We start from the raw sequence: 21704 nt of genomic DNA, 5'->3' as shown, positions 1-21704 counted from the left end.
GATATACTGAACTCCAAGGGTGGACAACTCTACTCTTTCTCCTCTTCTCACGCACCTGCTTCAGTTGACCAAAACTGAGGGTAGATGTAGCACAGTCTCAGGATGCAGAGAGATTCAGGGTCTCTGTTCTAACTCTCATTTCCATATTAAGCTCTTCCTAGGCATGACGCAAAATGGTGATCCTAAGAAGCTTTCTGTTTTGTTTTCCTAGGCATCTTATTCATCTAGCATTGTATGATTAAAGAGTTCCTCTAAGTGAATTTTCCTGATAAGTGAATATAGCAAAATTTTAAGAAGAGTAATCTGATAATTTGTCACTTGCTTTCAGATTGGATCTCTGCCTCTATCTACGTGACTTTATGTGTTAAATGATAGGTAAGCAGTGAGTGTGGTACACTGAAAAATGGGCCCTCAAAATATCTCTGCATCCTAGTCCCTAGTGCCTGTGAATTTTACCTTGTTGGACTCAGAAAGGGGTCTTTATGCATGTGATTAAGTTAAAATCTTGAGACAGGTTGATATAATGGATTATTCTTTCATGCGTGTGCATGCTAAGTCCATTTACTTGTGTCTGACTCTTTGTGACCCTATGGACTATAGCTGACCAGACTCCTCATTCCATGGGATTCTCTGGGCAAGAAAAAGAGTGGGTTGCCATGCCCTCCTCCAGGGGATCTTCCCAACCTAAGGATTGAACCCATATCTCTTGTGTCTCTGGTTAGGCCCTAAATGCAGTAACAAGTATCCTTATATGAATGGAAGACTTGACACACACTGAGAAGAAGCTAATGTAGAGCCAGAGCAGAAGGATTTCAAGATTCTGGCCTTGAAGATTGGAGTGAGATAGCCGCAGGCCAAGGAAATGCCAGCAGCAACCAGAAGGTGGAAGAGGCAAGGAATGAAATTTCCCCCAGCGCTCCTGGAGGGAGTATGGTCCTGCTGACACCTTGATTTTGCCCCAGTGATACTGATTTAGAGCTTTTGACCCTCAGAACTATGAGATAATAAATTTCTGTTATTTTAAGCCAATAAAATGTGTTATAGCAGAGATAGGAAACTGAGTAATGTACTCTTATTTTTCAGTTGCTAAGTTGTGTCTGACTCTTTGTGACCCCATAGAATGCAGCATGCCAGGCTTCCCTGACCTTCACCATCTTCAGAGTTTGCTCAGACTCATGTCCATTGAACTGGTGATGCCATCTAACCATCTCATCCTCTGTCATCTCCTTCTCCTCCTGCCTTCAATCTTTCATCAGCATCTTCATCAACATCATCTTCAATCAACATCAGGGTCTTTTCCAGTGAGTTGACTCTTTGCATTAGGTGGCCAAACTATTGGAGTTTCAGCTTCAACATCAGTCCTTCCAGTGGATATTCAGGGTTGATTTCCTTTAGGATTGACTGGTTGGAACTTGCATTCAGGAGTCTTCTCCAGCACCATAACATTTAAACATTGAGGCCTACCAGTCAGACAAATGAAACTCTGCAGTATTTGTTCCATTTTTGCAAGTTATCTTCTAGGCTAGTTGGAATAATATAGCTGCCTGTTTCAAATTCAGCATGCACAAACATACAATATTTAGCAAAAAGAAAATAAGTTTATTCACTTAAAGGCTATAGACCAAAAGAAGAATATAGCTGGCATGCATTGGCTCATCTCTCTCTCTCTTGTTTTTGGCTTAAAAATGATACCGGTTCTTACAACCTGAATGCTTTTTTTCAGGAAGGACATAGATGACATTGGATATGATGCAAATAACTCTACTTGGATGAAGATTTGACTGCTGCCACGTTCCCATCTTTAGTTGCCTGCTGTGTTCTTATAGAAGTCATGAATTGTTAACTTTGGTGTATCAGGTCGTCCAGTGAGATCCAGGCCACAGCATTCCCACCCTTGAATGAAGCTCTGACCTCTCACTGATCCTCTGACTCAAAGCTCTGACCTCTCACTGACCCTCAGGGAATAAAGACATCTTTGACTGGCCCCACCAGCTCCATTTCACTTAGGGAGATAAGTTGCAAAAAGAGAATACATCAAAACATATCTTTGGCTAGAGTAATGAAACCAGGATAATATATATCTTCTAAGCAAAAGAGTCTGAATCACTAGACTGTTAACTATATCTGAATGTCTTTACTTCTCTACCAAGAGGAAGAAATTTGGATCTTTATCTGGACAGCCTCCATAGCAAGGACAATGCTATTTTACATTTTAGTCTTCGAGGTTGGAAATCATGAACAGAACTTTAAGAAGTATTTCATATATCTCTAAACATAATTATTACATAGGCAGCCAGACCTCACTAGCTTAGAATAATAATGTGAGGGTGGAAGAGGCCATGGACAGCTGATAATCTGGTTGCAGGAAATTTTTGAAGAAGAGCACTTTGAATACATAGATATTGTCAACTAGAATACATCAGGGAAAGATATAAATGTACATTAGTCAGTGGAGTAAAGCAAGTTGGATTCATTTAAACATTCATTCACACTGGATCAAAAAGGCAAAAGTTATTTAATATGCAAGAATTTATTATGCCTCTTCAGTGGTCAAATTTAACAAATCTGGAAGCATGTTCATGAAGAAATCCTTTGTTTCAAGAGCTTTTGGTTTAATATGACTACCTAGTTTTAAACTAGGTTCCCTCACTAGAAAAGTGAAAGTGAAATTGTTAGTCACTCAGTCCTGTCTGACTCTTTGTGACCCCATGGACTGTACCCTGCCAGGCTCCTCTGTCCTTGGTCTCCTGCATTCCTGGCTGATTCTTTACCATCTGAGCCACCAGAGAAACCCTCCCTCATCAGTAAACCCCCCCAAAAGTTTTCCAGGAATGTATTATTTTGACCTTCTATAATAGATAGAATGGGCATACACCATGTTTGAAGACTACATTATCTGTCCTCCCATTTAGAACTGAGCTTACCACAAGCACCATTTTCACATACTGCCTGTTTATTCACCTCCTTTCCAACTTCATCTCAATACAATTTTTATTCTCCTTGACTCCATCAGAATTGTTCTTGGAAAGAAGAGCAGTGATGCAGTTTCTAAGCCCACTAGACTATTTTAGTCCTTATTTTATTGACTTGGAAGAACAGTGTGATCTGGTCTCTGCAGTAAGCCCAGTAACACAGCTTGCCATCTGCTTTGAGAATTCTGCTGGACTCGAGCAATTATGCTCCAAGGCCTCCATCACCCTAATCATTGATCCAAGCCTGATCCAACTACCTTGTCTTCTTAGAGGACCTCCTCTGGGCAGACCCAGTGCTGTGGATGAGAGTAAGACAGTAAGAGGGCTTCCTTGGTGACTCAGATGGTAGAAGAATCTGTCTGCAATGCAGGAGACCTGGGTTCAATCGCTGGATTGGGAAGATCCCCTGGAGAAGGTAATGGCAACCCATTCCAGTATTCTTGCCTGGAGAATTCCATGGGCAGAGGAGCCTGGCGGCTGCAGTCCATGGACTTGCAAAGAGTTAGACATGACTGAGCAACTAACACTTTCACTTTTTTTCACTTCAGGTCAGTAAGAGCAAACTAAGCTCTGATCCTAGGGTAACCCATCTAAGTTCTGATCCTAAGTCAATCTCCTGGGGCACCAGGGGAATCCATGGTTCCTTTGGGCCAACTACTAGAAACATGAAATAACACTTTTATTTCATAGAACTTAGGGCACTTTTTCTCCTACTCTCCCATTTTAGCATCTTTTACAGACCATGGCATTTCAAATCACTGTTATTCTGGGCTGAAACTAACTTCTTCCCTGAAAAACTTGAGTTTCCTTCTGCTGGTCACTTGAATTCATGGTAAACCAAAACCTCTTTAAACTCCTCCCCTTGCCCCAACCCCAGTACCTCTCCAGACTTTTCCTTTGGGTAGAATCTGCTTGGTTGAATATAGCTCCACCTCCACGTTTGTTTTTCATAGTAATACCATCAGCATGGCATGGGAGAACCCCTTCCCCATGACTCTTTCAACCAGGAGTGGGATTGGTATTAATTGAAAGTCATTAAAATGGGCTCAATAAAGGACAGAAATGGTATGGACCTAACAGAAGCAGAAGATATTAAGAAGAGATGGCAATAAAACACAGAAAAACTGTACAAAAAAGATCTTCACAACCCAGATAATCATTACGGTGTGATTACTCACCTAGAGCCAGATATCCTGGAATGTGAAGTCAAGTCGGCCTTAGGAAGCATCACTACGAACAAAGCTAGTGGAGGTGATGGAATTCCAGTTAATCTATTTCAAATCCTGAAACAGGATGCTGTGAAAGTGCTGAACTCAATATGCCAGCAAATTTGGAAAACTCAGCAGTGGCCACAGGACCGGAAAAGGTCAGTTTTCATTCCAATTCCAAAGAAAGGCAATGCCTAAGAATGCTCAAACTACTGCACAATTGCACTCATCTCACATGCTAGTAAAGTAATGCTCAAAATTCTCCAGGCCAGGATTCAGTAATACGTGAACCGTGAACTTCCAGATGTTCAAACTGGTTTTAGAAAAGGCAGAGGAACCAGAGATCAAATTGCCAACATACGTTGGATCATCAAAAGAGCAAGAGAGTTCCAGAAAAATACCTATTTCTGCTTTATTGACTATGCCAAAGCCTTTGACTATGTGGATCACAATAAACTGTGGAAAATTCTGAAAGAGATAAGAATACCAGACCACCTGACCTGCCTCTTGAGAAATCTGTATGCAGGTCAGGAAGCAACAGTTAGAACTGGACATGGAACAACAGACTGGTTCCAAATCGGGAAAGGGGTTTGTCAAGGCTGTATATTGTCACCCTGCTTATTTAACTTATATGCAGAGTACATCATGAGAAACTCTGGACTGGAAGAAGCACAAGCTGGAATCAAGATTGCCGGGAGAAATAGCAATAACCTCAGATATGCAGATGATACCACCCTTATGGCAGAAAGTGAAGAAGAACTCAAAAGCCTCTTGATGAAAGTGAAAGTGGAGAGTGAAAAAGTTGGCTTAAAGCTCAACATTTAGAAAACGAAGATCATGGCATCTGGTCCCATCACTTCATGGGAAATAGATGGGGAAACAGTGGAAACAGTGTCAGACTTTATTTTTTGGGGCTCCAAAATCACATCAGATGGTGACTGCAGCCATGAAATTAAAAGATGCCTACTCTTTGGAAGGAAAGTTATGACCAACCTAGATAGTATCTTCAAAAGCAGAGATATTACTTTGCCAACAAAGGTCCGTCTAGTCGAGGCTATGGTTTTTCCAGTGGTCATGTATGGATGTGAGAGTTGAACTGTGAAGAAAGCTGAGTGCTGAAGAATTGATGCTTTTGAACAGTGGTGTTGAAGAAGACTCTTGAGAATCCCTTGGACTGCAAGGAGATCCAACCAGCACATCGTAAAGGAGATCAGTCCTGGGTGTTCATTGGAAGGACTGATGCTAAGGCTGAGACTCCAATACTTTGGCCACCTCATGCAAAGAGTTGACTCATTGGAAAAGACCCTGATGCTGGGATGGATTGGGGGCAGGAGGAGAAGGGGACGACAGAGGATGATATGGCTAGATGGCATCACCGACTCGATGCGCATGAATTTGGATGAATCCAGGAGTTGGTGATGGTCAGGGAGGCCTGGCGTGCTGCGATTCATGGGCTCACAAAGAGTCGGACACGACTGAGTGACTGAACTGAACTGAAAATGTACAGTTTAGTCTTTATTGAATGGGGCTTCCTTGATAGCTCAGTTGGTAAAGAATCCACCTGCACTGCAGGAGACCCTGGTTCGATTCATGGATTGGGAAGATCCCCTGAAAAAGGGAAAGGCTACCCACTCCAATATTCTGGCCTGGAGAATTTACTGAAGTAAAGTCTTTACTAGAGTCTTTACTGAAATTGACTTTACTACTATCTGGTCACTGGGCCATCAGGAATACACCAGTTTACACTCCCAGCCTCCTCTTTCTCCTGCTGTATCCATTTCTCCTTGTATACCAGTATATACCCTAAAAGTACTAATTTAACTCCTTTTACTTCAATGAACTAGCTTTGAAACTTCTTTTCTGCATACAGAATGTGTACAGAATCACATCTCGCATAGGTCATATCACAGGGCTGACACTTCCTACATCTTAGAATGTCCTCTTTTCTTCTTTGGCACAGTGTCCTGGTCTTTCTCTTGCTACCCTGGTCACACCAGACCCTTGATCTCCACTAGATCCCTTTGTGGTCTCATTCTCATTCTCTTCTCTAGGTCATCTTATTTCTACTCTCATAGTTACCTATACTCTCATTTTATCTACACTTTCAATTTTGATTGTTACCCTGCTGACTCTACAGTCTCTATCCCTGGTCCAATCCTTTGGTTGAACTAGTCTAAACCCATCTACCCAGTCTCCTTCAGACGTCATTCCCAGGCACCTAAGACTCAATAACTCTAAAAAGCAGCTCAGCATCTTTCCCACAAATGTGTGCCTCCTGTGTTTCTAATCTCATTCAGTGGTACCATTGTTCAGCACTCGGCCCAAGCTCCAAACCTGGTCATCATCCTTACTGCACTACTTACTTGTTTTACAGGCTAATTACTTGTCTCTAAGTCTCATTTTTTTCTCATTTATAAAACACCAAAAATAGTACCTATTTCACAGACTTGTCAGAGTTGAATGTATATATATGTGACAGTCAGCATAATGACTGATTTATAATAAGTGCTCAATTCATGTCATTTTTTATTATAATTCATTCCTTCCTTTTCAACAGCTCCATATCCAGTTGATCACCAAAGCTTCTTGTGCCTATCTCCTATTCTATTTCTATGACAAGTGTCTTTCTGATTTACCAACTTCTTACATCCCCATTGCTAGGATTTTAGTTCAAGTCAGCAGCATTCCTTAGGTAACTTATTTCAAGTGGTTTCCTCACTTCCCATCTTGCCAGCTGTCAATCTGTTTTCCACCATCCACCCAGAATCGTATATCTGATTGTATAATGCCTCTGCCTAGAAATCTTTACAACTTTCCACTGTCCTCAAAGTGCCCAAATGCTTTTATAGGGTCCCCATGGTTTGGCATCTGCTCATCTCCCCTGCCTTGTCACACTGTGCCCTGTCATTTTGAAAAACTGTGACAGGTGCCAGTCTCTTGGACTCCCTGTGAACTTAGGAGAACTTGCACCTTCTCTTGAAATCCCTTCCCTCTTGCTCTTTTCCTGATTAACTCCTCTTCACCTTTCAGATCCTGGTTCCCAAGTCTGGGTTACCAATATCTCCTTATACACTTCTTTAGCACTCAGATCACACTTTTCACTTACGCTGTGTTGAAATAGTCCATTTACCTTCCCTGGGAGTTATAAGATAGAATAGATAAAAATCCAGGACACTTAGTTAAACCTGAAATTCAGATAAACAATGAGTGATTTTTTAGCGTGTGTATGTCCCAAACAGCCGATCGTTCTCCCACCAGACTGACTTCACTTGAGGGTCATCCTTGTTCCCCACACCTAGCATTTTGCCTAACCCATTGCACAGACCTTATTCACTGATGACAAAAGGAATGAACTACTTAAGAAATCTAAACATATATTCGTTATTTGTATATAATGTGCAGACTTGATCCAGAGCTGTCGTTTTGATACTGTACTCATCATAAAACACGTTCTTCTAGTCCTGTTGTCTATCTTTCATGTGTGTTTTAAGGCAAGCAAAGAGCTGAGCAATTTCTCCCCCTTCCCCCACCACAGTTCACTTTTGCATGAATGATTTGAAATGCCCATGTTTAAAATCATCACTGTGTCAGAATGAAGTTGAAATTTCAGCCACAATTTTCAGTGAAAAGCAAAACAGAAGCCAAAACATACCTTCCTCAACCCAACCGCCTTTTGCTTTTTGATCAGTTTGAAGGGCTTTTGTTCTCTCTAATACAAGTGTTTTCTGTTCATGCATAGCAAAGACATAATCTAATCTCCAAGGTTTATTTGCCAAAAGAATTGCTAGATGTGGGAAGGAGCTAGGGTTTGAATTTTTATTAATTTGGGATGCACGTGCACCTGAGAATTGGTGTGCGTGTCTCTCAGAGGAGTCTTTTCAAAATAAAAGCATAACTAAGGGGAAGTTCATAGACATTTTCCAACCTGTGAACTTACGAAGTTTGATTAGCCAAACACTCACATTGTGAAGACTGTGAATGGAATAGAAGCAAACCCAGTTTCAAGGTAAATCTTCATGCTTTGAAATGCTCAATGCCTTCCTTTTAGAGAGAACAACAGATGCTTTCAGCTATTTTATAAATTTTGAGAATACCATGGGGTGTGAGCTCTCTACTCTCTCTTGTGATTGGCCAATTCCTCTCTCCTTCAGCTATGTCTATTCTGTGGTCTAGTTTAACAAACAAAATGCTGCACTGCTTTCAAAGAAGGGACAAAACATGCTACTGTATTTTCCAATACTCTAATATCAAGGCAAGTAACCACAGGGATCATGCCCTAGAATGTTCTGCAAATGAGATGAAACAATACCTTCCACATTCATTAAAAAAATCTTCTCCTGCTTCTGGTTAACAGTAAAACCAACATCTCTTATTCTTTTTGGTGGCTGTATGATTTACACAAGTCTGAAGCCAAAAAAGCATTCTACAAGAAAAGAAAGGCATACACCAACCATGTTTCCCAGGGGATCAAGCACATTAAAATCAAGAGGCATTCTCACTGTAGGATTTAATTGAACTATTTTTCAGTAGCTGGTATTTAGTTTGCTTTATTTATATTTAATGCAACTGTAAGTGGGAAGACTGTGAGTTGGGTCTCTGGGCTAATCATGCTGAAGTGTTCAGGATGAAAAGGGTGGGGCGGGGTGGGGGTGGCTTTCGATAGTGGAGTTCTGTGGTCAGGTAAGCACTGTGTTGTTGAGTTTCTGAAGTTGAGGATGGACTGTGTCAGTGTACACTTTTACAGATAAGGGAAAGAAAATTACACCTGGTGGCAACAAGAAGAGTCAAGAGTAATTTGCAGTGAGCGAGCAAAAGGAAATCCTGTAGGAGACTGAGTTTGTTTCGCCAGGAGGTGTCACTGTTGTCAACTCACATTACCGGAGGTCGGGGGGAGGTAGGCCGTGGCTGGCATCCTTCGACAGTAACAGAAGACAATTTTTTGGATCTTCCCTCTCCCTCCCTCCCTTTCTTCTTTCCTTTGATGCTGCAGTTTACATCCTTTATCTCTGTTACACGTAATGGGTGTGTTAAAACGCTATTATTGTTAATATCATCAGGAGGAACAATTCAGTGTTGGGGGAAGAATGGAGAGAAATTCATTAGTTTGGGGATCACCAATTCATTTACACTTTAGCTTTTTTCCCCCTCTTAGTTTTGACTTAATGATTTTAAACTAATGAAATTTTGATACCATAAAGTTGCAGGAACTGACTCTTTTGCATCTCTGTATTCCCACACAACTCAAAAACATTGCTTATAATTATCTGTAGTAGGTAGAATGGATGGTCTTCTCAGTTCCTGCTTTGTGCTACTATTCAGGTTTTAAAAAATGATGTTGGAAACTTCTGAGTTGTCTTTATTGTTGCTCAGGCTCTGAGATGAGGTCAGAAATTTTGAGTTGAGACTCTGGATTTATGTAATCCAGCCATGTGAACTTCATTCACAAGTTGTTCACTCCTGCCAAAGCCTCAGTTTTCTCATAGAAAGTGAGGATAATAACATTATCTATTCTCATAAAAGTATTGGGAGGATTAAGTGACAGTGAGTGAGAGAGTGAGATGATATATGCAAAGCACAACAGAATGCATGCTGGGTAGTTACAGTTCAATAATGGTTAACTTGATTTTTAACTTTTGATACTGACATCTGGACAAGGTGATGATAGAGAGGTCATAGCAGAGTCTAAGAGTCATACTCCAAACCTCCCTAATGTCTCTGTCAGTTGTCTCTATGGAATTTGGGAAAGACCTTATGCCCTTGTTTTTTTCTCACATCATTGTCCCTGGCCCTGATCTTCATTTGGTTGCTATTTTACAAAACATGCTGATGAGGCATGAGACACTATCCTTTGTTGGAGATGGTGATTTGCTTTTCTTTCTCCTCTCTGCAGGTCCAAGTTCTTCCTTTCCTTCAAGCTCCAAATCAGTTTTTACCTTCCGTATGCAGTCTTCCTTGTCTTTCTTTGGCTGAATTCCTGTAGTACTTAGGATCTATATTCGAAAACTTGATTACCATCACTACTGTCTTTTTCCCCTTCTAGTAATAGTGTTAGTTGTGCAAACTACGTCTTTAAAGAGCCTTTCTGTTTTTTGATGGATATAAGGACATTTGTGTCTTTCCTTTACTGCCTGCAGGACCCAGATTAGTTCTGAAAATACAGGAGGGACTGAACACATTTTTTGTCACTGGTTGATTTATTGAGACTTCAGAATGTCATGGATGTTAAACCAAACACGAGCAAGTAATTTTGCAATTCTAAATAATATGAAATAATTCAATGGGGACTTGGAGTTGAGGGTGGAAAGGTAGATTTTGAGAGAAGTCAGGAGGAAAAAAAAAAGTATTTGGCTTGAACTATGATGAATGGCCAGGAGAAATATCAATAACCTCAGATATGCAGATGATATAACCCTTATGGCAGAAAGCAAAGAGGAACTGAAGAGCTTCTTGATGAAAGTGAAAGAGGAGAGTGAAAAGCTGGGTTAAAAACTCAACATTTAAAAAAGGAAGATCATGGCATCCAGTCATCACTTCATGGCAAACAGATGGGGAAACAATGGAAACAATGAGAGACTTTATTTTCTTGGGCTCCAAAATCACTGCAGATGGTGACTGCAGCCATGAAATTAAAAGACACTTGCTCCTTAGAAGAAAAGCTGTAACAAACCTAGACAGCATATTAAAAAGCAGAGACATTACTTTACTGACAAAGGGCTGTCTAGTCAAAGCTATGGTTTTTCCAGTAGTCATGTATGGGTGTAAGAGTTGGACCAAAAAGAAGGCTGAGTGCCTAAGAATTGATGCTTTTGAACTGTGGTGTTGGAGATGACTCTTGAGAGTCCCTTGGACCACAAGGAGATCAAACCAGTGAATTGTAAAGGAAATCAGTCCTGAATATTCATTTGAAGGACTGATGCTGAAGCTGAAACTCCAATAGTTTGGCCAACTGATGCGAAGAACTGACTCATTGGAAAAGACACTGATGCTGGGCAAGATTGAAGGCAGGAGGAGAAGGTGACAACAGAAGATGAGATGGTTGGATGGCATCACCGACTCAATGGACATGAGTGTGAGCAGGCTCCAGGAGTTGGTGATGGACAGGGAGGCCTGGCATGCTGCAGTCCATGGGGTTGCAGAGTTGGACACGACTGAGCGACTGAACTGAACTGAACTGATGATGAATGGATAAAGGCAGCCCTGTGTGGAAGAGATGATGGGTTCTCTACAAACAATGCTAGAGTCCTAGTTTTGGGTTTTCATTCTATCACTACTGGTTGTGTAACATGGAGAAAACCGTGTAACCTCTCTGGACTCCTGTTTCTTTGATTATAAAATGAGAAGCCTGGATTAGATGACTTCTAATGGCTCAACTGATTCTTTTTTGTTATTGTTATCACAGTGTCGCTTCTTATTATTTTGCTGACATTCAGCACTGTAAATGGCTTGATGCATAGCTTTAACACCTGCATATTTCTTTTTTAAAATTTTTAATTGGAGTATAATTGCTTTGCAATGTTGTGTTAATTTCTACTGTACAGAAAAGTGAATCAGCTTTATGCATGCATAGATCCCCTCTTTTTTGAATTTCCTTTCCATTTAGGTCACCACAGAGCACTGAGTGGAGTTCCCTTTGGTATACAGTAGGTTCTCATAAGTTATCTATTTTTATAAACTTCCCTATAGCTCAGACAGTAAAGAATCTTCCTGCAATGCAGGAGACCTGGGTTGGATCCCTGAGTCAGGAAGATCCCCTGAAGAAGTAAATGGCAATCCACTCCAGTATTCTTGCTGGAGAATCCCATGGACAGGAGGCCTGGCAGGCTACAGTCTATGGGGTCAGAAAGAGTCGTACATGACTAAGTGACTAACACACATACGTCAACAGTATATATAGTCAATCCTAATCTTCCAATGCATGCCACCACCATGCCTTTCCCCCTTGGTATCCATACATTTATTCCCTATGTCTGTGTCTCTATTTCTGCTTTGTGAAGCCCCAGCTGGTTCTAAAACTGCTTTACTAAGATCAGATCAGATCAGATCAGTTGCTCAGTCGTGTCCGACTCTTTGCGACCCCATGAATCGCAGCACGCCAGGCCTCCCTGTCCATCACCAACTCTCGGAGTTCACTGAGACTCACGTCCATCGAGTCAGTGATGCCATCCAGCCATCTCATCCTCTGTCGTCCCCTTCTCCTCCTGCCCCCAATCCCTCCCAGCATCAGGGTTTTTTCCAATGAATCAACTCTTCGCATGAGGTGGCCAAAGTACTGGAGTTTCAGCTTTAGCCTCATTCCTTCCAAAGAAATCCCAGGGCTGATCTCCTTCAGAATGGACTGGTTGGATCTCCTTGCAGTCCAAGGGGCTCTCAAGAGTCTTCTCCAACACCACAGTTCAAAAGCATCAATTCTTCTGTGCTCAGCCTTCTTCACAGTCCAACTCTCACATCCATACGTGACCACAGGAAAAACCATAGCCTTGACTAGACGAACCTTTGTTGGCAAAGTAATGTCTCTGCTTTGAATATGCTATCTAGGTTGGTCATAACTTTCCTTCCAAGGAGTAAGCGTCTTTTAATTTCATGGCTGCAGTCACCATCTGCAGTGATTTTGGAGCCCAGAAAAATAAAGTCTGACACTGTTTCCACTGTTTCCCCATCTATTTCCCATGAAGTGGTGGGACCGGATGCCATGATCTTCATTTTCTGAATGTTGAGCTTTAAGCCAACTTTTTCACTCTCCACTTTCACTTTCATCAAGAGGCTTTTGAGTTCCTCTTCACTTTCTGCCATAAGGGTGATGTCATCTGCATATCTGAGGTTATTGCTATTTCTCCTGGCAATCTTGATTCCAGCTTGTGTTTCTTCCAGCCCAGCGTTTCTCATGATGTACTCTGCGTAGAAGTTAAATAAACAGGGTGACAATATACAGCCTTGACGAACTCCTTTTCCTATTTGGAACCAGTCTGTTGTTCCATGTCCAGTTCTAACTGTTGCTTCCTGACCTGCATACAAATTTCTCAAGAGGCAGATCAGGTGGTCTGGTATTCCCATCTCTTTCAGAAATTTCCACAGTTTATTGTGATCCACACAGTCAAAGGCTTTGGCATAGTCAATAAAGCAGAAATAGATGTTTTTCAGGAACTCAATAATATCTTTACTAAGATAGGAGAGGAATAAGCAATTTTAGACAATATTGGGTGGACATATTCCTGGGATTCCAGAAGTTCCTTTTTCTATCCCCCAAAGTATAAAATAAGTACTGTGGGTTGAAGCACTGACCCTGCACAGTCCTTGACTCCGTGTGCCACCTATTCATTCATCTAACAAATGTTGATGGGGTCATACAATGTGGCAGGCATGAGGCCAGTGCTGGTGATGGATATATCCCTATTCCATGGGATTTACAACCTAGTGGGAAGAAAATATAGAAATGTAAAGCTACAACTGTGATGAGTTCTAGGCAGGACATGTAGATGGTAAGTGAAAGGAATCTGACTTGGACTAGAGTCTGGGATGGCTTCTGTGTGAAAATTATCCAGAGGAATGGCAGGTAGAGGAAGAGAGTACCTGTGAAGATTCCTCGGTCAGATGTAGAATGGCAAGTTTGGGAAACAGAAAGAAGAGTGTAGTTGGAACTTAGAGAACTAAAGAGGGTGATTTAGATAATCTTGAAAGGGAGGGAGTCAGATTATGGAGGACCTTGTCAAACATGGTAAGAACACTGTTCTTTAAGAATAGTCAGAACCTGTGAGTGAGAAAGTGGAGTCATCAGCTTGGTGGTAAGTGAATTTGAGTAAGGCTGGGGTAGGGGCAAGTCTAATCCATCGGGAGGAATCCAGGTGATTGATAAAGTAGTAACCCCAGCTTAGTCTAGGAAGGTAATGCTGGAAACAAAGTGATGCAGCCCTTCAGGATCTCAATTTCCTCATTGCAGAAGGAGTGAACTCAACTCTACTCTAGGATGCTTTCTGGAAATTTCTTGGTTTGGTGGAATGGACATACTTTGGGGGAGAATATGTTGCTGTGTGACCACGTGACTGGTGTGTGGGGGGAGCTTTTCCTGGACGTGGGGGTTCTCTCTGAACTTCTCAGATGAGACAAGCTTTATAATAGTGCTTCAGCTTCATTGTAGAACTTTCTGGCAACTGTATTTAAAACTTTTTTACTTTGACTTGAATTATAACATAGGATGAGAGATTATTTAATATTTTTTTGACTTAAAACCTTCTCTTTTTTTTAAGTCCATATACTAGACACAACAAAACAAATAGTTTCTTATACTAGTTTTAATTCTGGCTCCACTGGAAGAAATAATAAGAGCACTTTGGAAGCATTTTCCCCCAGGAAGCATAAATCCCATGAAAATCTCAAGAATTTTATACCGTGACTTAAGGCTTCCTAGTATAACAAGAAAAGAAACAATCTATTGTAAATTTTATAGTCTTTCCTCTGACTATAAAAATATATGCTCACCACAGAAAATTTCAGAAAATATGGACAATGGTAAAAAAGAAAATTAAGATTGCTCATAATCCTACTACCTAAAAATAAACACTATCTAACATTTTCATTTATTTATGATCCTTTCTTTCCTACCAGTATAAATCTGTGAACATATTTAAACATCTAGACATAGGCACCCTTCTGTTGTTCCTACAGGGTGGCATAATGTTTAGGGTGATGTACTTTGCAGTTAGGCTGCCATGGTTCAAATTTAGGCAAATTTAGTAGTTTTCTACTTCCCTAAGCCATAGTTTTCTTACCTGTAGAATGAGCACACCCCACAGTGATGCTAGTATCAGGGACACAGAAGAACTAAATGATGTAAAGTATATAAGGTCTTTGCTATGGGTCCTGACATTGTTACTTTTATTTGCATTAATAAATATGTTATTTTTATATCATTTATCTCTATGATCTTAGATTTTCTTCTTTCTTCCTGTATTCTCAGTTATTTTCAGTTTCTCCAATGATTTGGAAAGTATACATTTTATTTTTATTTCTAGTGGTTACCTTTGAATTTTATTTTAAAACTTTGCTCAGTCTGGTGGTTTAGTAGCTAAGCCATGTCTGATTCTTGCAACCACATGGATTGTAGCCTGCCAGGCTCCTCTGTCCATGGGATTTCCCAAGCAAGATTACTGGAGTGGCTTGCCATTTCCTTCTCCAGGGGATCTTCCTGACCTAGGGATCGAATCCATGTCTCATGTAGGCAGTCTCCTGCTTTGCAGATGGATTCTTTACCAACTGAGCCATCAGGGAAGCCCTTGCTCAGGCTATGTTTCTTTAAGCATCAAAGTCAAGAATGAAATGGTACTTTTTGACCTTCTGCCATCTTGAAAGGTGTGGACTATGTTAAGGGAGAGAGAACCACTGAATGTTTGGGAGCCCCAAAATCACTGCAGATGGTGACTACAGCCATGAAATAAAATATGCTTATTCCTTGGAAGAAAAGTTATGACCAACCTAGATAGCATATTGAAAAGCAGAGACATTACTTTGCCAACAAAGGTCCATCTGGTCAAGGCTATGGTTTTTCCAGTGGTCATGTATGGATGTGAGAGTTGGACTGTGAAGAAAGCTGAACACCGAAGAATTGATGCTTTTGAACTGTGGTGTTGGAGAAGACGCTTGAGAGTCCCTTGGACTGCAAGGATATCCAACCAGTCCATTCTAAAGGAGATCAGTCCTGGGTGTTCTTTGGAAGGACTGATGCTAAGGCTGAAACTCCAGTACTTTGGCCACCTCATGTGAAGAGTTGACTCATTGGAAAAGACTCTGATGGTGGAAGGGATTGGGGGCAGGAGGAGAAGGGGACGACAGAGGATGAGATGGCTGGATGGCATCACCAACTTGATGGACGTGAGTTTGAGTGAATTCTGGGAGTTGGTGATGGACAGGTAAGCCTGGCGTGCTGTGATTCATGGGGTTGCAAAGAGTCGGACACAACTGGGTGACTGAACTGAACTGAACTGAACAGGACATCTGGTTTCCTCACTTTTCATAAGAGACAGACTGTTTTTCCCATTGTAAGATGAAACAGGCTTAGAGAGAGTAAGTAACTTTGCTATGGTTGCAGTTTTAAGGTACAGAGCTAAGGGTCCAACTCAATTCTTTTTGACTCCAAACTTTTTCCTTACTGGCTGATGTCCTCACTATCAAGTGGTCATGAATTTCTGTATGAACATTGCTGGGGACAAAGGACTTACTACTTTTGTGTCAGCCTAATCCAACTTAAGTAGCACTAAAGAGTCTTTCCTTGTACAAAACTGGAATTTTGTCCTTTCAACTGCCTTCCCTGTAGTCTGCTCCCTATCACTTGTAAGATAATACTAATGTGTTTTGAATAATCATTCAAACATTTATTGATCCTTATTATGTGCCTGGATTCAAAGCAAGCACTATGAGGTTATGAACCATGATCTTTGTTCTCAAGTAGCATTTTGGTGAAGACACATCAAAATATATAAAGCAGTTAGACAATAACAAGAACCTGTAAAAGATTAGGATAAAATATATTGAGCAAATTATCAGCTTATGAAAGATCAACAAAAAAAGGGGAAAACAGGGGGTACAATTGCCATTGAAGGTTTATCTTTGTCTCATCTCTCACTCCATCTGAAATGATATAATTATAATCAACACTTGGCGATTCAAAGTGCATTATTAGAATTAAATAGCAATGTAATAGCAAAAGAAACTTCTTCAGGGGTCCTTGGATGTTTGATGTAAATGTAAAACAGATTCCACTAAAATAATAAATGTCAAATATAAAATCCATTGTTTCCAATTACTGCCACTTCACAGATTTTAACTACCTAATTTAGCCAAAGCATGAGGTGAAAATATTTTGCACTTGAAAATGTAAATTAAAACATTTTATAATGCAGCAACAATACTGCATTATTGAGCTTGGCAGACCCCAGCTCCATCTCCTATGGTCCATTACCCTGGCCCAGCGCCTTGGAGCTTATCGGAGCTGCAAGACATTCTTTGCTTCAGACTGCCTCTTTGATAAGGGTTATCACTTTGCTAGATATATAAAGCTCCTAGGTGCCAACTTGGGGCTTACGCCAGAAATTCATGACAAGGTAAGGGGCAAAACTGATGGTTTTTTTTTTTTTTTTTCAGAGCCTCATTATTTTTACTGGAAAAAATTGGGATATGTTATTTCCATCAAACTTTTGCAAACTTCCTAGTGGTAAAGACACAATGCTTCTGCCTATTCAGGGTCCTTTACTGAACCAAGTGTTGGGTTCTTTAGGTGGACCAGCTCAGAGAACAGGAAGGTTGGCCCATTCTCCAGGGAGTTTATTTTAAGGAAATTGTTTCAAGGTCATCTTCAAGACAGGTTAAGCTCTGGGTATCTCTCTCATGAGCTGGAGGGTCTTTGTGACACATGGCTTCTCCCTGCACATGCTCCATTCTCCCTTAGTATTGCCCAGCTTCCTATGGTCTCTCACAGTTTCTGCTTTCTCACAATGTTCTGCGCATGGCATGGACTTGCCTTGATCTTGGGGTTTACCTGGTAATACTAGCTATCACTTGCATGGCGCTATATGTCAGCTCTCATTCCAAGCACTTTCCATATTCATATACTCTGAATCCTTACAATAAACCTACAAGGCACGTTCTATGATCAACTCCATTTTACAGATGAAGACGCTGAGACAGAAAGAGGTAAAGTATCTTGCCCCAGATCACACAGGTGGGAAATAACAGAGCTGGTACATGGAGCCAGGCCATCTGGCTCCAGTGTTTACTTCCTATTGTAATCTGCCTCCTAATATTAATAGTATTCTTTCAGTTTAACTTCCATCTGGCACTGCCTTATTCTCTAAGTATTTCTAAGTTCACATTTTATTAGAGACTGGATGTTTGTGTCCTTCTCAAATTTATTTGCTGAAATTTTAGCCCCTACGGGGATGGTGTTAGGAGGTAGGGGTATTTGGGAGGTGATTATGTCACAAAGGTGAAGTTTGAATGATAGTATTCATTTCAGTTCAGTCGCTCAGTTGTGTCCGACTCTTTGAGATCCCATGAACTGCAGAACACCAGGCCTCCCTGTCCATCACCAACTCCCAGAATCCACCCAAACCCCTTCTTTAAGAATCCTTCCTTCTCCCATGTGGGGTGAGAGTGAGAAGATGGCTGCCAATATCTGCCAGAACCTTGGCCTTAGACTTCCCAGGCTCCTGAATTGTGAGGAGTAAATGTTTCGAAGTCGTCCAGGCTATGGTATTTTGTTATAACAGATCAAATGGACTAAAACAGATTCCTGAGGGAAAGAGTCTGGTTGGCCCAGTTCTTCATTCTGTGCCTAGTTTTATCTTAAAATGCTAGTTTTGGTCCAATTAGCTGTGAAGTTGAGTAAGGTAATAGGATGAAACATGGTTTGAAACGCGGCTGGCTTGGATTTATTTTTTTTGTCAAAGGGGTCATAGAAAGGGCAGGGTTGCCTAGATCAAGTAGTGGAAAAGTAGGTCCTGTTAACTGATCTCCTGTGTCTGCCGACACTATTTTTGACTTGTAGGATTAAAATATTTATTTGTATCCATAGGCTTGTCACTGAACCTGTTAGCTTGAATACCTGTCCAGTCTTTGAAATGTTCATCTGTATTATTGTTACCTGGTTGAGATGAGGCATTTTGCAATCTTGAAAGCATGCTGCCTGCTGGTTTAATGTGCTCCCCATGGAGCCCAGCATAACCCACTGTGTTAGCACATCAAGCACTACCTGCTCATAGGTGATGTGTAGAGTGCATGCTCAGTCACTCAGTTGTGTCCAACTCTTTGTGACCCCATGGACTGTAGCCCACCAGGCTCCTCTGTCTATGGGATTATTCAGGCAAGAACACTGGAGTGGGTTCCATGCCCTCCTCCAGAGGATTCTTCTGACCCAAGCATCAAACCCACATCTCCTGTCTGCTGTATTGGCAGGCAGATTCTTTATCACTGAGCTAATTGGGAGACCTGGTAAATAGAAGACAGAATAGGAATAAGAGAATGTCTCTGCCATAAGGAACTTATAGTCTCCTTGAGAAAAGCTTCATGCAGTGAAACATAGAACAAAAACAATTTCTACTGATAAAAGACAAATTCCAGCAATATTTATCAACTATGAGAGTCCCTTGGACTGCAAGGAGATCCAACCAGTCCATTCTGAAGGAGATCAGCCCTGGGATTTCTTTGGAGGGAATGATGCTGAAGCTGAAACTCCAGTACTTTGGCCACCTCATGCGAAGAGTTGGCTCACTGGAAAAACTCTGATGCTGGGAGGGATTGGGGGCGGGAGAAGGGGACGACAGAGGATGAGATGGCTGGATGGCATCACTGACTCAATGGACATGAGTCTGTGTGAACTCTGGGACTTGGTGATGGACAGGGAGGCCTGGCGTGCTGAGATTCATGGGGTCACAAAGAGTCGGACACTACTGAGCAGCTGAACTGACCTGAACTGATGCTGAATGTTTCTACAAATGTTACCTCAGCTGGTCTTCACAATAATTCTGAGATTTATGCTCCTTTTTTCAGATAAAGGAATCATGAGATGGAGATATATCTTCTCAAAGACAGAGTTTATGGTTGATATACCACAGGCATGGTCCTCAACTCCCTCATGGTGGCCTCACTTGTCACTGATGATGGCAGGCCTGCCTTGATGAATACTCACAATCTTTGGTTCCACATGGTTTACCCTCAGTCAGAATGAGTCACATGGGTTTTCTTTTTATGTAATTGCCTCTGAGAGCCACCCAAAGATGGAACTTGTTTAGCAGAGCTTATTAAGCAGATATTTGCTATAACAAAATTCTGAAAACCTTTGTCTTGGGTCCGGTTTGTTGCATAGACAAGAACAGCAGGTGTGGGCTGGAGTTCAGTTCTGCCAGGTGGAGCTTGGAGGAGTGCTGAGGTGAGGTCTTGCTGGATACAGAGTCTACAGGAGAATGAATCAGGAGCTGTGTTCAGCTTGCTCCACCACTCTTTAACTCGGGTGCTAAAAAGGAGCTTGGATAAGTCTTGGGCTTGTATGATCCCTCCTTTCTCTGGTATTTAGCATAGTGACTAAGAATTGGACTCTGCCATGCAAGATGGGATAAATTCTGTGATATCTAGGAACCTCATGTGTCTGACATATGCTTGATAGATGGTGTCTGTTATTGTTAGGTATTATCATTTCTTTCATTTTCCAGGTCCTACATTCTAAGGAAAGCTTTTTTTTTTTTTTTTTAAGGAAAGTGTTTTAAAAAGGATTTTCTAAAACTGAGCTTCTTTGGGTTAATTCTTCTTTTCTTTTTCCTCTCCTTCTTTGAAAATCAGTATTTACTTATCTGTGATCTTCTGACCAGTGAGAAGTTTGTTCTTGGGGCCAGGTGATGAAATGACACATGGAAGTAATCATGTGAAGTGTCGCCAAGCAGCCTTGCACAGGGCAACCTGGAGCATGCATATGTGTGCCTCATGCGGCTATACACACACACGGTGGGCAGTGGGCCTCCTGTTTTACTAACAGTGAAACTGCCCACCTTACTCCACTCCTAAGAAATGTTTTCCTCACCCTAATTATGAGGTTTGGATGTATCCAATGGATCCCACCAACTTGGCCTCCACGGATTGGTCTAGAATGGACGTGTGATCTGTGTTGGGACAATCAGAGCACTTTACAGGCTTTTAGAACATGGGATGGTAGAGATTGAGATATAATGCTTGGTCATATTGGTGTTTTCCCTCATGTGGAGGAAGCTTATCTGACAGAATGAAACAATTGCAAAGAGAAACAGAGATGGGAGATAAAAGAAGAGTTCCGGCTCCTTTTGGGTTCCTTTTTCCTTTTTTCCAGAAGCCAAGCAACCCCAGACTTATCCCATAGTTATGTACATTAAAAGTCAGTTCAAATTGGGGTCTGTCACTTGCAACCTGTATTGTTGTCTATTGCTGTAAAATAAATTATTATAAAATATAGTGGCTTAAGGTAACAATATACCCTTATTATTTCTTACAGTTTCTATGAGTCAGGAATTCAGGAGCAGCTTGTCTGGGTGGTCTTGACTTGGGGTTGGTTGGTCCATCCATTGTTGGTTGAAGCTGAAGTCACCCAAAGGCTTGACTGGGGCTGAAAGTGCTTTTCCTAAGTGTCTCAGTCACATGGCAGTACATTGGTATTGGCTGTTGGGAGGAGATTCCAAGTCCTCTTCCCACAGATCACTCCGCAGTGCTGCCTGTGCTCTTATACTATGGTGAATGGCTTCCCCTAGAATAAGCAGTCAAGGGGACCATGGTGGAGGATGCAAATGTCTGCTGTAACTTAGCCTTTTATGTCACTCATTGCCACTTCTTCCATATTCTGTGGTTGATAAGGGTCAGCAGTGATTTAGTATGGGAGGGGAACACACAAGGACATGGATACCAAGAGATGAAGGCTTGGGGGTTGGGTACAATTAACCAAGCGTCCTGATTGGTGCATTATGGTGACAGATATTCTACTTCAAGGCTAGATTTTATACCACTTAGGTATCCTGATCAC

At 41.4% G+C, this 21704-nt stretch overlaps 1 long non-coding RNA gene across 1 annotated transcript; it reads left to right on the top strand.

Annotated features, from left to right (window-relative positions):
* Positions 1-323: 323 nt before the first annotated feature.
* LOC147372258 (uncharacterized) lies at positions 324-1057 on the top strand. The gene is made up of 2 exons (XR_015163952.1): positions 324-375; positions 723-1057. It is a non-coding gene; the product is annotated as an uncharacterized LOC147372258 (long non-coding RNA).
* Positions 1058-21704: the final 20647 nt, after the last annotated feature.

This window comes from Bos grunniens, chromosome 5, assembly GCF_055505025.1.
Source record: "Bos grunniens cultivar Pamir isolate PY7600 chromosome 5, Bosgru_T2T1.0, whole genome shotgun sequence".
NCBI lineage: Eukaryota > Metazoa > Chordata > Mammalia > Artiodactyla > Bovidae > Bos > Bos grunniens.
The sequence above is the reverse complement of the archived record's forward strand: the minus strand, read 5'-3'. Positions and strand labels throughout refer to the sequence as shown.